Consider the following 14,873-nt stretch of genomic DNA (forward strand, 5'->3'; position numbering starts at 1 on the left):
CACAGCGTGTGTATGAATTTTCTGGTGTATTGGGTATATCATGGATAGTAAAAAGACTGGATAGGAAACTAGTGATCACGTGGGGTGTTTCCGGTTCGCTGATTGGCTGACCTCTGGTTCAAGATGGCTGCAACATGGTGGAAATTTGTGACGTGAAGAGATGGCGAAAGTATAGCGTAAGTATAGCAAAATTATAAGGATTCGTGTCCAACTTTTGTTGATTTTGCTTGTTTTAGCGCTTATTTATTTGCAAGTTATAATGTTTTCTTTATCTTTTGTTTTACGGCGATTTCAAACCGGCCAAGCCACACGTGAATCTTCAAGGTAAGCACTTGATGTTGTTGTTTACTTTTATTTTGCCTTGTTTCTGAGAAAATCGCGTCACAGAATAAGGTCTTTTAGGTTCAAAAAGGGAGGAAATGTTGTATATTTTGTGACGCATTTATCTGTATGTTTTTCAGGAAACTGCTAGTCAATTTCTAGATTACTTGAAAGAATTTGCGTGAAATTGTGGCTTGAGCTTAATTAAACGACCTTTTGTTGCGAATTAAGACAACACGATAAACTTTTTTCGTGATTAATTTGCGTCGTGGCGTAGATGTGCGCTATGCGTGCTCAATTCAGGCAGTTCACAATAAGCGAGGCTAAATCAGAGAATATTTACTTGATATATTAGTAGAAAAATAATATTGAGCTTGTTTACATGATATATTTTGACAGTTGTTGTGTGGAAGTAATATATACCATGCACGATTTAGGATGCGAATTTTAAGGGTCTTTTTCTGTAACAGTGTTACGTGTTACACGAGACTACACGCATGCGCTTGTATAATGTATGTTGTTTAAATTTGCGCACGCATGTTTTACATGAAAATCTGATGTAACAAGGAGTTACAAGGTGTTACAGGGAGTTACAAGGTGTTACAGGGAGTTACAAGGTGTTACAGGGAGTTACAGGGAGTTACAGGGTGTTACAGGGTGTTACAAGGTGTTACAGGGTGTTACACAGTGTTACACAGTGTTACAAGGTGTTACAAGGTGTTACAAGGTGTTACAAGGTGTTACAAGGTGTTACAAGGTGTTACAAGGTGTTACAAGGTGTTACAAGGTGTTACAGGGTGTTACACAGTGTTACAGGGTGTTACAGGGTGTTACAAGGTGTTACACAGTGTTACAAGGTGTTACAGGGTGTTACAAGGTGTTACAAGGTGTTACAAGGTGTTACAGGGTGTTACAGGGTGTTACAGGGTGTTACAAGGTGTTACACAGTGTTACAAGGTGTTACAGGGTGTTACAGGGTGTTACAAGGTGTTACAGGGTGTTACAGGGTGTTACACAGTGTTACAAGGTGTTACAAGGTGTTACAAGGTGTTACACAGTGTTACAAGGTGTTACAGGGTGTTACAGGGTGTTACAGGGTGTTACAGGGTGTTACAGGGTGTTACAAGATGTTACACAGTGTTACAAGGTGTTACAAGGTGTTACAGGGTGTTACTGGGTGTTACAAGGTGTTACAGGGTGTTACAGGGTGTTACAAGGTGTTACAAGGTGTTACAAGGTGTTACAAGGTGTTACAGGGTGTTACAGGGTGTTACAAGGTGTTACAGGGTGTTACACAGTGTTACAAGGTGTTACAGGGTGTTACAGGGTGTTACAGGGTGTTACAGGGTGTTACAAGATGTTACACAGTGTTACAAGGTGTTACAAGGTGTTACAGGGTGTTACTGGGTGTTACAAGGTGTTACAGGGTGTTACAGGGTGTTACAAGGTGTTACAAGGTGTTACAAGGTGTTACAAGGTGTTACAGGGTGTTACAAGGTGTTACAAGGTGTTACAAGGTGTTACAGGGTGTTACACGGTGTTACAAGGTGTTACACAGTGTTACAGGGTGTTACACGGTGTTACACGGTGTTACACGGTGTTACACGGTGTTGAGACTCAAATACTTAGTGGAAACCTCCACTATCATCTAACATACTGCCATCTTACTGGGTGTTTTTGCAGGGCCAGCGATTCGAGGAAACTAGAAAGAGTGCAGGAATATAGAGAGAAAAAGTCAATATAAAAGCAAAGATTGGAACGTGCAGAACTACCCACACTACTGGATAGAAGACTAAATTATATCGCATCACCAATGTACAAAATAAAAAATGGACTGTGCCTGAAAAATGGTTGCGATCTATTCACAGCTGATTATTCCCTTACGATCTGAAACTGAAAAAACTTCCCTCCATCCAGACATTTAAACAGGAGAACCGTTATTAGAAATTAGACTCATTGTTTTAAATTGTTGTGAATTTTGTATTGTTATACAAGACGCTTGCATTATGACCCAACAATTTCTTAAATATTGTTTTTTTATCGCTTTCTATTCCGACGGAGAGTTGAGAAGGTGTTTTAGAACTTTTTGGGCTTTAAAATTTTCTGACTGAATTATTGGGGTACAACGATTTTGGCAGAGACATTTTTAGGGTTGATAAAACCTAGCATTCTCCATGATATGTCAAACAGATTCACGATATTTTCAAAACTCGCGAAGGACTTCACGCTTTAAATATTTTTTCGTTTACAAATAAAGGTCATCATCATAAGTATTATTATTATTATTATTATTATTATTATTATTATTATTATTATTATTGTCATATTATTATTATTATTAGTGATAACTTTCCTGCTTCAAGTGGATGGTTTTTACAAGAATGTGTTTATAATTATGTGAGTACAGTAATTAGACTTGTAATCTTTAGTTTTCGTTGCTGTTTGTAAAGTTTTTTAGTTATTACACAGCCTAGTAGGCCTTTCTCGATTATGCTAGCATTTTTTTCGGCATTTTTTGGGAAAACGAGCATTTTTTTTTTCGTTTTTTTTTGAAAAAGAATTGCTAGCATTTTCTGTCGTTTCTCATGACTGTGATCCAGATTTCAGCACCCAGAAGGATAAGAAATCCTAAAGTTTCACAATTTTGATTACTTAATTTGATTGTTTTATGTCTGTTTCGACTGTTTGTGCATTGTGTTACTTGTTTACTTGTGTTGTGTTACTTGTGTGCGTTTTTTTAATTTTTTTTTTTAATTTTTATTTTTTTTTAATTTTTTTTTTATAAACAAACAATTATTAAGTATCACCAGAATTACATAATCTAGATCATGTACTTCTGGTATCACCTGTTGTTGATATGAGCATAGTTTGTACGTTTTGTTTGAAATAAAACAAAGCATTCTTTGGAATTCAAGTGGCATTTTTTAAAGAAATCAGGCATTATTTTAGCATTTTTTGGGCTTTATGCGAGAATTTCTAGTAGCATTAAATGCCAGTTTTACTAGCATAATCGAGAAAGGCCTACAGCCTAGTCCCTATAGGCGTTCTCTCTTGCCCCGTTCTCCTAAAAAAGTCTGGGAAGGGCTGGGTGAGTCTCTCTCGATTACGTCATGGCTTACAGTAGGGTCCAGGTTTGACCGAGCGGAGAACGCCTAGGGACTAGGCTGGTTCTTATACATTTGATGTAACGAGTGCCTTATTAGTTTTTTTATTAGACTCGTGCGTCGAGGAAGAGAAACTTCTAGCTCCCAGACGGTATGGATAGCCCCCACTTTGTAAAGATATGACTGCCATCTGCCTAAAGTTTGTGAATGAATAAAGGTGGACGCATGAACTATCTCACACTCTCTAACTTGTTTTTTTATTTCTTTGGGGAGAAATAGGGGCTTTTTGTGTTCCGCTCTTGCCCACTCTTCTCATTTAGGGCTTAATAATCTATTTGAAGGATCTCAAAATTTGGATTCCACAGTTCGATACGTACCTTCCCGTCACTAATACCTGAGTACCCCCACCTGAGAACAATGGTGAGCTTACGATACCTGTATTCAAGAAGGGCGTGGTTGCACCCATTTACTACCTGGATTTAATATCATTTGCTGTATTAATGAAATTAAAGATAGGCCACTTATCTCTTTTAAAGTAGGGGTAATACTAAGGGAATAAACTTTTGGATTGCTAAAAGCAATTCAGAAATTTTTTTTGAGTTCAATTTGCCCGAAATGTTTTCTTTTTATATCGTTCTACGATTTTTTACCCACTGTGCGCCGTGCATATGTCCCTCTAGCCTGTTCCAGGCTCTCGGCTTGTGGGGAAGAGCGTAAAAAGCGGGTGAGCGCGGAAATCGTCTTTTCCGCGCTCGCCCGCTTTTTACGCTCTTCCCCACAAGCCGAGAGCCTGGAACAGGCTAATGTCCCTCATAATGGCCATTTGCTTTTAAATTCCAGACGTATCGATATTCCCACGATTTTAAGGAACGGACCATTATTTTTATTTTTTTTTTATCTATGCACCTCTGCAAACAAATTTTTTCTAACATCGCCTTCCTGCAAACAATTGTTTTTCGACCTTTTTTAAACACGATCTGACACAAAAAGGAGGTTCGCTTTTGCTGTCATCAATCATTATTTAATTCAATATTTTATGGTGGCGACCAATAAACACCTCTGAACTCATCTTTTTCGTTTCCTGAGACGTACACTACAAAGATTGGCGGCAGTAAAAAGCGAAACAGTTGCTTGAATTTTAAATGTCCAGTCCTTGCATTTTGAAAAACGCAATAATTGAATCTATTTTTCGAAGAAAACTTCACAAAAGCTATACCCAATTTATGTTAGACATGTAAGCTTCTAGTTATAGCTTGTGGTTTCTTTATAAAACACCATTTTATTTCCTGCGCAGCTCACCTACTGGCGCAAATAAAGAGCGTATGACAGGCAATATCACGGCAAAGGGAGTAGCAGGCTTTTGTGCTATTCCACAGTAGTGGAGTCCTGATCCTTTTTGACGATGTTCCCACAAGCCATCGTACTCGTACCATCCGGCCTGTGGTACCAGCGGTGAAGGGAGGCACATTGCTGACTTAAAGTGATTACCATTGCCGTACGTCACTCCGAATAACTTGTACCTTATTATAGGAATATAACGAGGCATTTTAACAACGCGACCAAAATTTACGGGTAATAAAATTAACGCGAATTTAGGAAAAGTTCTGGTTAAGGGTTATACCTTATTATAGGAAATTAACGCTTGTGTTAATTAAGGTATTTGAAATTAACGCGACTTAAATTAACGCGAATTGAAGGAAAAATTACTTCCCAATAAAGGAAATTAACGCGAAAGACAGGGTAACATTTCAAAATGAAGGAAATTAACGCGACGTACACAACAGGAACAAGTTTATTTCAACACTTGTAGGCGTATAATCTTAAACGAAAACAATGTTCGTGGTACTTTTTCCACTTTGAGCGTTCTTCACAGTATCAATGATAGTGGCAGATAAAATTATGCTTTTTCCTTGGAGTCAAGAACATCTGGACTGTAACGAAAAATTGGGGCCAAAATAATGGAAATTAACGTCATGGAAATTAACGCTCCACTTAATTAACGGCGCGGAAATTAACGTTAACAAAAATTAACGCGACTTGAATTAACGCGAAAGTTTGAAATTCGCGTTAATTTCATGACGCGTTAATTTCCTATAATAAGGTAGTAAAAAAAGTTAACACGAATTTTTGAAATTCGCGTTAATAACATGTATCGTTAATTTCCTATAATAAGGTAAGTCGTGAGTGACCCATTAGCTTTGATAGTGACATCGTCGGGAAGATGACCTACTTCTGAAACGCCCATTTCTTGACAAAATGTCAACGTTAAATGGCAAGACGAGTGGTATTCCTTGAACAAAGAACCGCTGAGATTCTGACCTTGAGCCCTGGCACAATGAGGAGCCTTTTGACTTCTTTTTGCGAAGGCAAGGAACAGAGGTTGTCTTGTGAAGCTAGCAAGGCGTGACAGGCCGCACAATCTCTACCGGTGTGAAACATTTGAGAACTTTTTATATTTTTGCTCTAACGAGCATATCGTTTTAAGATTTCCCTCTCTTAAAAGATATGATAGGTGGATCTTTAAAGATCTGTAAGATTTTTAAGAAAGCCAATTCTTTTTTGTCATGTATTAAATGTGTTTTCCACGGTGTAGATCTGTAATAGCCACGAGGCCCATGGTTTCATCTAGAGATGTTTATTTCTGCTGGTCTTTAATTTGCAATTATTTTCAAATTCCCTCTCTTATTTTGTAAGTTTTATTCATGACAACAGTAGTGTTACTCTTGTCCTTTTTAATTTTTAAAAGCTTATGTCCGTGTTTTTTTTTTAATTTCCTAAGTGCTTTTCGTTTTCTGCGTGACAAGTTTTGCTTTAGGCTTTGTTCTTTGTGTTTCTGCAAGCTGTCATCTATCCTCTTCCATTGTTAGCTCTCGAGGGCGACTGTTGGTTGTACTGGAGTATTCCAGTCTGATTTAACGTAGAAAGGGTGAACATATCTATTTTGTCAGTAGAATTCGAACATGTATTCAAGACGAGATCGTCTTATTTTGTTTTTATTAGATGTGTACACCGGAAGAAGATTTTAGACCCCGTGAGATAAGTTTGGTTTGCTCGTCAGTTAATTATAATTTTTTGTTGCAGAGACCTGTAAATTTCTCTCCATTACATGAAGATTCAACAATTTTTAAAGAATGGGTTGTGGCATTATATTTGTGTAGGCTAGCGAAGAGTTTCTTTATAATGTTCGAATAACTATGTTAACCGTATTTTCTCAATTAAACACTGGGTACCGAATAAACCGAATAAACGCCGGGTCTCCAAGGTGGAGTTGAAAATAGACCCCTCAGGTATTTATTTGAGTAATAATAAGCTGTAGGTATATTTGATGGATACGTGTTTGTCAAAAATACCCGTAAAACCCCTTGCTTAATAACACCGGGCTCAAATAATCTGCAGGAGTCAAATAAATGCCGGGTCCACCAGGCTAAGTTTAAAATTAATGCCCCGAGTGTTTAATTGAGAAAATACGGGTATATAGATATTTATGAAGTTTAATTCAATGAAATGTAATATACTGTTCATATTTAATTGCTGCAATATAAATTTACTGTTTTTAAGAAAAGGGTCAGCTTTTTAATAATTTATTAGTTGAATTTATTTCCTACATGACCACTTTGAAATTCCAATTTGGTCTAATAAAATGATTTTATACCGTCTGCAAACATTTACATACTTTTAGTCTTCATACTTTTAGTCTATATATATTTTGTCTCATACTTTCATTTTTGAAAGTTTTTCTTTTCATTGATAGATTATTACAAGTTTCTCTGACTTCCATGCAAACTATTTTTAAATACCTTCGATGTTTGCAAACAATTTATTTTGTCTTTTTAGGCCCTGCAAACCATTTTTTAAATATTTTTCACCCCCCCCCCCCCCCGCCTCCAAAAAAATAATGGTCCGTCCCTAAGTAAAACGTGCATTACACGTGAACAACAAATGGATTCCACGTTTTGCTACCGCGCGACTTTTCATGTAGGAAGGAAAATCCCACGGTCTTCACTTGGATTGGCAGGCAACATGCCTCGTCAACTAAAGGTGAAGGATAATTGCATCGGGTACGATGATGGCAATAACTTTGAAGTTTTGACGAACTTTTCCTTTGAGCCTGTCTGCCAAGTGCAGACAGGAAAAACCAGTGGCTATGTTGCCAAAGTGTATTGCCAAGGCGACCCCAACTTCAAGTAAGTTTTCTGAGATTTTTTTGCAGTTCCGATTGGCGCGCACGTGTTGTTGGATATCAAAGATCTATTCTAATGGAATTTCAACCTCATAATTTTCTAATAACTACAATAACGAAATAATTGATCGATTTATTCTCACTTAGAATGTGCTACTATTCAAATGATGAAGCGAAAAGCGTGCAGACGTTCTGTGGAGCTCTTAACAAAGCCTTCGGTGGAGGCCTGCTCACCAGAAAAGAGTTCAAAGGCCTTTTTGAGGATTACATCTTCTCATTGACCTTCGCGGCTAAAAGTAAAGCGATACAGGAGGGAGCACGATTCAAATTCGATGCAGCATCCTGTTGTGGCCTTCAGCCAGGTAAGATTTTAAAACCTTTTTGTTGAATATTATATTTATATATCCACAATGATCAAAAGCGCGGGAAAATGTTGCCTGCCTCACCACAAAATGATGTTTAAATTTTCACGGTATCTCAGTTTCGTGAAGAATAATTTAATATTGGAAGAAGGACTAGATCAGTTTTAAGCGATAGAATTAGCTATTCTTTGTCTCTGAAAATATTTTCAAGCCTGTTTGTTCAGTATTTCGCGTTGACTGGAACCACCGCATGCATGCATATACTGCCGTTGCCTAGCACGTGACCAAAATATTCCTGAATTGAAATGTCACTTTCTTGCTTGAGAAACCTTGAAATTATAAACTGATTTTAAAAAGATTTCGCACGCATGCTTTTAACTGCTAATTTTAAGCGTCAATTATTATTGGAGGCATAAAACAGGACTCCCGAAGCTAATATATAAGAGAAATATAATCGATATTCGCGCAAAGCGCGAGAACTGGTTACGAACAGTCTCATTTGTCTCAACCTCCCTGGTACCTAGAACAACAAAGGAGAAGAAGGAGAGAGAGAGCCTGGGATCGATCGAGGTTGCCGGATGTCAGGACTTAGGGACGGACCATTAGAAAAGTGATAGGGGGGGGGGGGTGGGGAATTTTCGGCTTGCACGAATTTTTTTTCCTGTCCATTTCTTGTGCAGGAATTTTTTTTTCGGGTGAAACCCTCTGCTCGAATTTTTTTTAAATAAATGTTTTTTTTTTTTAGACAAATGCCATGCATTGTTGCTTTATACCATGTTTTTGACAAATGTTGCTTTGTTGATTATTTGCTTAATAGTTTAAATACTTTAAAAATGCTGTTGTTCATTGATTTCATCCGTTAGGGACTGTCAATAAGTACTGAGAGGGGGGATTGGGGGAAGGGGATCAAGGGGCGGTGCAATTGGAAAAGTGGAGGCTGAAAAATATGTGACCCACCCCTTCCTTCTAGCTCAAAATTGACTGACCAAGCCCTAATCGAGGGTTGGAAATACATGATCCACCCCTTTCTACAAAAAATAATTAATAAGGAAAACGTATTTTTGATTGTCTGTAATGGATTAGAGGTTTTTGAATTGATATCAGCTTTTAAAGTGCGATCCCAATCATACGCCACCCTGTGTCCCTAATGGACACTGTGTACATCTTAAAGCAGGATGAATTAAATTTTATTTCTCACTTCGTATAACAGATTTGTGTTTTTCACATACAGTCGAAGCTCTCGTAAGCGGACACCCTCAGGACGCGAAAAAAATTTCCATAACTGGAGCTGGCCGCTTACGAGAATGGTTCTCGTTAGCGGCCACTAGAGGTGTGGGGGATAGATGGCTACTTAGGGACGGACCATTAGAAAAGTGATGGGGGGGGGGGGGGTGGGGAAAAAACCAAAAAAAAATTCATGCAAGCCAAAATGGGCGGACGTAGATGACGACAGAACAAGCACTGAAATGTGGTACTGTAATTACTGTAAAATCATTGTCACAAACGGCGATGTGAATTTGATTGATAATAACAAGATACAGAGGTTGTTAGTAGGATTTTCTTTCGGGTGTCCGTTTACGGGAGCTTAAAAACAAAGAAAAAGTCTAAGTCGTAATCTCTGAATGTGTCCGCGGCCGGTTACGGGAATGTCCGGTTACGGGAATGTCCGCTTACGAGAATGTAAAAATACAGAGTTTGTATAGGAGTTAAAACGGGGGGTTTCAAACAAGGCGGCCGTAAGTAGAGCTGTCCGCTTACGGGAGTGTCCGTTAAGAGAGCTTCGACTGTGTTGCTGTGTAAAGTCCGTGTGAAAACTTAGAATGTTATGATCACAATGTATCTAGGGGGTCAGCGTCAGCGTTTTCCACCATATATTTCGTCGAAAAATTGATCTCATCAAGTGTTAAATGATGACAGGTATTTTCAGAGCTTAATAGGACCTTTCCTTCTGCACGAATTTTTTTTTCTTTGCCTTCCCCTTTGCACGATTTTTTTTTCTTACCATTTTGGCTTGCATGAATTTTTTTTTGGTTTTTTCCCCCACCCCCCCCCCCCCCATCACTTTTCTAATGGTCCGTCCCTTACTGTATTTTAATCTTTTTCTTTAAGAATATCAACATCAGGAAACGTATTGTGGGTGTGGATGTGATACCACATTTGAGGCAACAGGGGAACAAAACGAATTGTGGATTGAATGTCACAAGTGTAAAAAGTGGTGGAAGGCTTTATGTGCCAAACTAAGCAAAGAAGAACAACAGATTTACCTCTCCAACAAGCGGAAGAAGTTCAGGTGCAAGAAATGTGACACTTAAGCTAAAGTTAACATTGCTCAGTCAATTAAGCAATTACCTAGATTGATAAGCTGGATTTATTTCACAATATCTGCTCGATATATCTGCAAGGTTGTAACGTGTAAGTTTCTCGTTATCCGTTAATGTCGGTTGCACTATTACAAGATTAAAACCACTACAGGTCCGGCCACCGTCCGTACAAGACTTTGTTTCTTAGCGAAAAATTACACGATAAACGAGGGTGGACGGACCAGCTCGACCAGGGGCCACAAAATACACGCATGTACATGTAACTGTAAGCTTACTTTTCAATCATTACGTTGTGTTTGGGCCTCTCACTTTAGGCAGCACTGGCTTTCTGCCCCTCTGGTAACATAGCTCAGTATAATCATTCCTCCTCACGCACATACGATGCAGGTAGAACAAATGATGGCATTTATCCATGGCACAAAGAATTTTTTTGAAGCGGCCCAGCCAAACAAAGACCTGTTCTGCAGCCATGGTGTTGAGATCTGGGTTTTTCTCTTTAAGCTCTTCAAGCTTTTTTCCATAGTTGAGTTTACAGGATTCTCTCTTGTGGTTACTGATATGTAGACTATCAATTATCTTCGTGACCTTCTGCCAAACTTCATCAAATGGGCTGGGAAGGGGAAGCTTACCCCGAGCTGCCCGCAAATTGTCGAGATTGCACATATTGTCGTATGACAGAATGATGTCTCCCCATTGGTCCGAAGGTGTATCTTTCAGCACCACATACAGAAACCTCAATGTAATCAAGAAAACTTGAGAGGGAGATTCAGACCTAAAAAGTTAAGTTGCATATCGTTATGTTAAAACAATAACCAAAACCATAAGAAAAATTGGAGTTATTTATGAAAGGACAAGCCTCAATAAATAATTTATTATTATAGTTGTATTGTAACATTTCTAAAGGACGGTATGTAATAGACATCAAGAGTGACTCCTCTTGATTTTGATAATTAAATGTAAACCTGTTATAAGTTCAGTTTGTTAGCTAGTAGCAACATTGTCAACATCAGCAACTCATTTGTATTGGTAGCATTATAGAAGCAAGGAATACATTGTATTTTATATCACAGCAATGTAATAATGTGCTCTAAATGTTCTCATATGTAATAATTAAAAATATGAAAACAGTTGGTTGGAACCATGTTATTTTTCAAAATCTGAAATGGTATTGTATCTATAGAGAGCAGAGGCGGATCCAGGATTTTTCAAAGGGGGGTGGCTGTTTACCAATATTTTTGTTTACTATATTTTTCAAGCCCCAGTTGTTTTTATTTGGGGAGGGGGTTTCAGGCTTTAAAGGTAGTTTTTTGAAAGTGGAAGTGCAAATTATTTTGGGTCTGAGGCCCATATTTCATGGAGCCATAGGCTCCATCCTCCTAGGGGGGTCTGGGGGCATGCTCCCTCAGAAAATTTGAAAAGTTGAAGCCTCTTAGACGTGATTTCCGTGATTCTGAGCAGCTTTATACAGCTGTCAATTAAGTTATATAAACCACTGTTCTTCCTTGATAATTTGGCTAAATATTCCTTCCCCAACTTACCTTGAGTTATATTTCAGAGAAAAAGTATAGTTCTCAATTATGAAATGAACAGTGATTGAAATTTAAAGTTGACAGGCCACGATTTTACAGGAAAGAACAGATATACGTTTTTTTTTGTTCACCCACGTTCGTGAAAATTTTTAGCCCTTGGCAAAGTGGCCTGGGGACAACTTTGGCGACATTGCTTGCTTGTGAAATCGCTTCGATCCGAAAAAACGGCAGGAAAACTCACTAAAAAAGATGTAAATGGATCGAGAAGAAAATCATTCCAGCAAGGCTAAAACAACTCTTGAAAGCTAAAAGGAATCTAATTTTTTTCGTTCGTAAAACAGGCTGTCGAAAATCTCCTCAGTGTATTTTGGAAAATGGCCGTCCTTAACTTTGAACGGCCGCCTGACTATGAAAAGTGGATAGGCGTTGTCCTTATTTTCTATTTTAACATGTTTATTTTCATTTTTCTGGTGGATCAAGGGGGGTGGCTAGCCACCCAATCCACCCCCCCTGGATCCGCCCCTGGAGAGTTCTGATTAAAACTTTTGTAGCCCTGGTATAGCAAAATGTTTCGGAATTGAGTATGATAGCAGTGTAAATTTTATATAAGTGAGACTACTAATTTCTCCTCCCGCCAATTTTCTTTTAGCCTCCTACACAGACGCTCTTTGGGTTCATCACGCAATCTTTCGTGGAGGAGCGCGTGACGAGCACAAAGAAAGTCTGCGTGGGAGGCTAATTTGCTTTCGTAGTACCAAAGCAGTAAATCAAGTTAAGTACGAAGTTAGTGTTTCAAATTTTGAATCACGCAATAATTGTAAACTGTACTGTTGCTTGTCCCATTGTGACTGCTTTTGCATGACTCCCTGATCCCTTTCCTTCAAACAAGAAAGGGGATGAAGGGGCACAACTATGCATTGAATAGCCCTTCTGCATGTTTACGTCAGACTAGCTAATTTCACCACCAAGCCTCCCTTTCAAAATATAAACTTGTAAATTTCATCATGAACGAATTCCCAAATCTTTAGGTGGGCTGCTGGGACTCTGAAATCCTTACCCTTTATAGACCCAACCTCATTCCCAGGGTCTCTCTTCTTCCCGCCCTCTGGAGAGAAGAGAGACCCAGGGAACAAGGTTGTACCAGACCATTTTCCGCTACATTTTGCAACCTTATGCTAGCTAGACTATACATCAAATACAGCTGTATCCCTACCCTATCTCACACTCAGTTTAATTTTAAACGTATCCCTAGGAGAATGTCAGGGCCACCCTTCAGACTTATTTTCAATCTCGAGCCCAGAGTGACCCCCGGCTCCGCGATCTGTCAGCGGTTGGTCAGCGGTAGGTCGCCGGGACTCACTCTGGGAAACTGAATTTTAATTCAGTTGCCTACTGGTCCTCACAGAACAATAGAAATCAACACGGAAGTCTGAAAATCTTTCCCGGAAGTAAACCAAACCGGAAACCCTGGAAAAACATTTTTTTGTTTTCCATGGTCAAATGCTCAGAAGTATCAGGTTAATTTTGGAAAACACCCAAGAACTCGTGATATGGCGCTACATAAACGAACTATTTTCTAATTCTTCCCTTCTCATTGAACTCAAAAGATGCCATGAATAAAAAAAAGGACTTCCTTTTAAGCGTCGACTGGTCGATTCTGAACGGAGTTTTAAAACAACAACGACGGCGTCAACAAGGACAAGGTCGATTGAAAACTCAATTTATAGTTGACTTACAAATCTCGCTAGAGCTACTGTTTTCATTCAAATCTCCGTTACGGTTGAACATTGAAAAACTGAATATCGCAGATAGTGTTTGATTCAAAATAATAACTAATAACGCAGAATTTGAAACATTACCCGTTGTTGTTTTGCTGAAAAAAAGGAATTGTACAATTGTGTGCACGTGAATTGCGTGAATTGTGTGCACGAGCTGAGTCGCCGAAATGCTAATTACACCTTTTGAATATCGATGAATACAGTTGACCGGTGTGGCCTTTAACGTCTTTATTAATATTACCGCCATTCGACGAGGAAAAAATTATTTGCTCGAAAACATGTAATCTATCATGAAAAGATGTACTGTCAGCGAGAAGCCTCTGAAATATACGAAAGTCGCCAAACAAAAATTTTTATCAACAGAACAATAGCTTGTCCGTGCGTTGTGCATTATGTAAATTTCTTCGCCGTCGTCTGCAAAACAACAACTGACACACGCACGCAGTCTTCACAGGCGGAATCCTGGAAGGCAAACAAGATCTTTGATTTAAAACCAATATAGCAGTATGCTCAAGAAAGAGACTGAAGGAAATCAAAACACTAGACGCTCTTTTGTTAACTCTCTCTTTTGTTAACTGCAGAACATTTTTGTTACTTTTGTTGCTTCGATTAACACCAGTTCCGTCGATACTGTGTTAGAAATAGTTCAACTTTCTCGATTTACTTCCGTTTTGGGAAATTTACTTCCGCTTAGACCTGAGAGCATGCGCAATAAAAACCGGAAGACCAAGGTTCTACCTGAAATCGACCTGAAATTGATCTGATCAATTCCAGTTTCCCAGAGTCCGTCCCGTACCGCTGACCGACTGGACGGACTCTGGGCTCGAGATTGACTTATTTTAGGCAGACTCATACCCATGCCCCAGTCGCTATTTATGGGATCCAATCCTCTCTCAACCCAAAATCCTCGCGACTAGGTGACTAGGTACGAGTCTGGCGGGTACTTTTAAAATCGACCATTTTTACGTGTTGCCGGCTTTTGTTTATAGCCTCCTACGCAGTAATTCTTTTGGTTGCCCACTAATATTTGACATTATTCCTCGCGTCAGTCTCCAAGGTTAGTTCTTTTTCAGTTTTTACTTGTTCTATTTGATGCCGCAATTTGTTTTCATGCATGCGATAACGCGCTGTCCGTAATAGGTCGTAATAGCTTCTAGAATGTTGTTGTTTTTGCTTAAGCTTATAATTTGTTTTCATGCATAGGCAGCTTGTATGGGCTTGTTATGGCTGGTTATGGGTTAAAAAAAACTACGGAAGCGCACATAATGTGCGCTTACG

General features: G+C 38.8%; 1 long non-coding RNA gene across 1 annotated transcript in view; it reads left to right on the forward strand.

The window, feature by feature from the left end:
* Positions 1–221: 221 nt before the first annotated feature.
* Positions 222–14,873, forward strand: part of LOC144640511 (uncharacterized) — a 42,762-nt gene continuing 28,110 nt past the window's right edge. The window contains exon 1 of the long non-coding RNA XR_013568406.1: positions 222–324. This is a non-coding gene — a long non-coding RNA (uncharacterized LOC144640511). The remainder of the gene's footprint in view (positions 325–14,873) is intronic.

This window comes from Oculina patagonica, unplaced genomic scaffold, assembly GCF_052425735.1.
Source record: "Oculina patagonica isolate OP01 unplaced genomic scaffold, crgOcupat unplaced32, whole genome shotgun sequence".
Lineage (NCBI taxonomy): Eukaryota > Metazoa > Cnidaria > Anthozoa > Scleractinia > Oculinidae > Oculina > Oculina patagonica.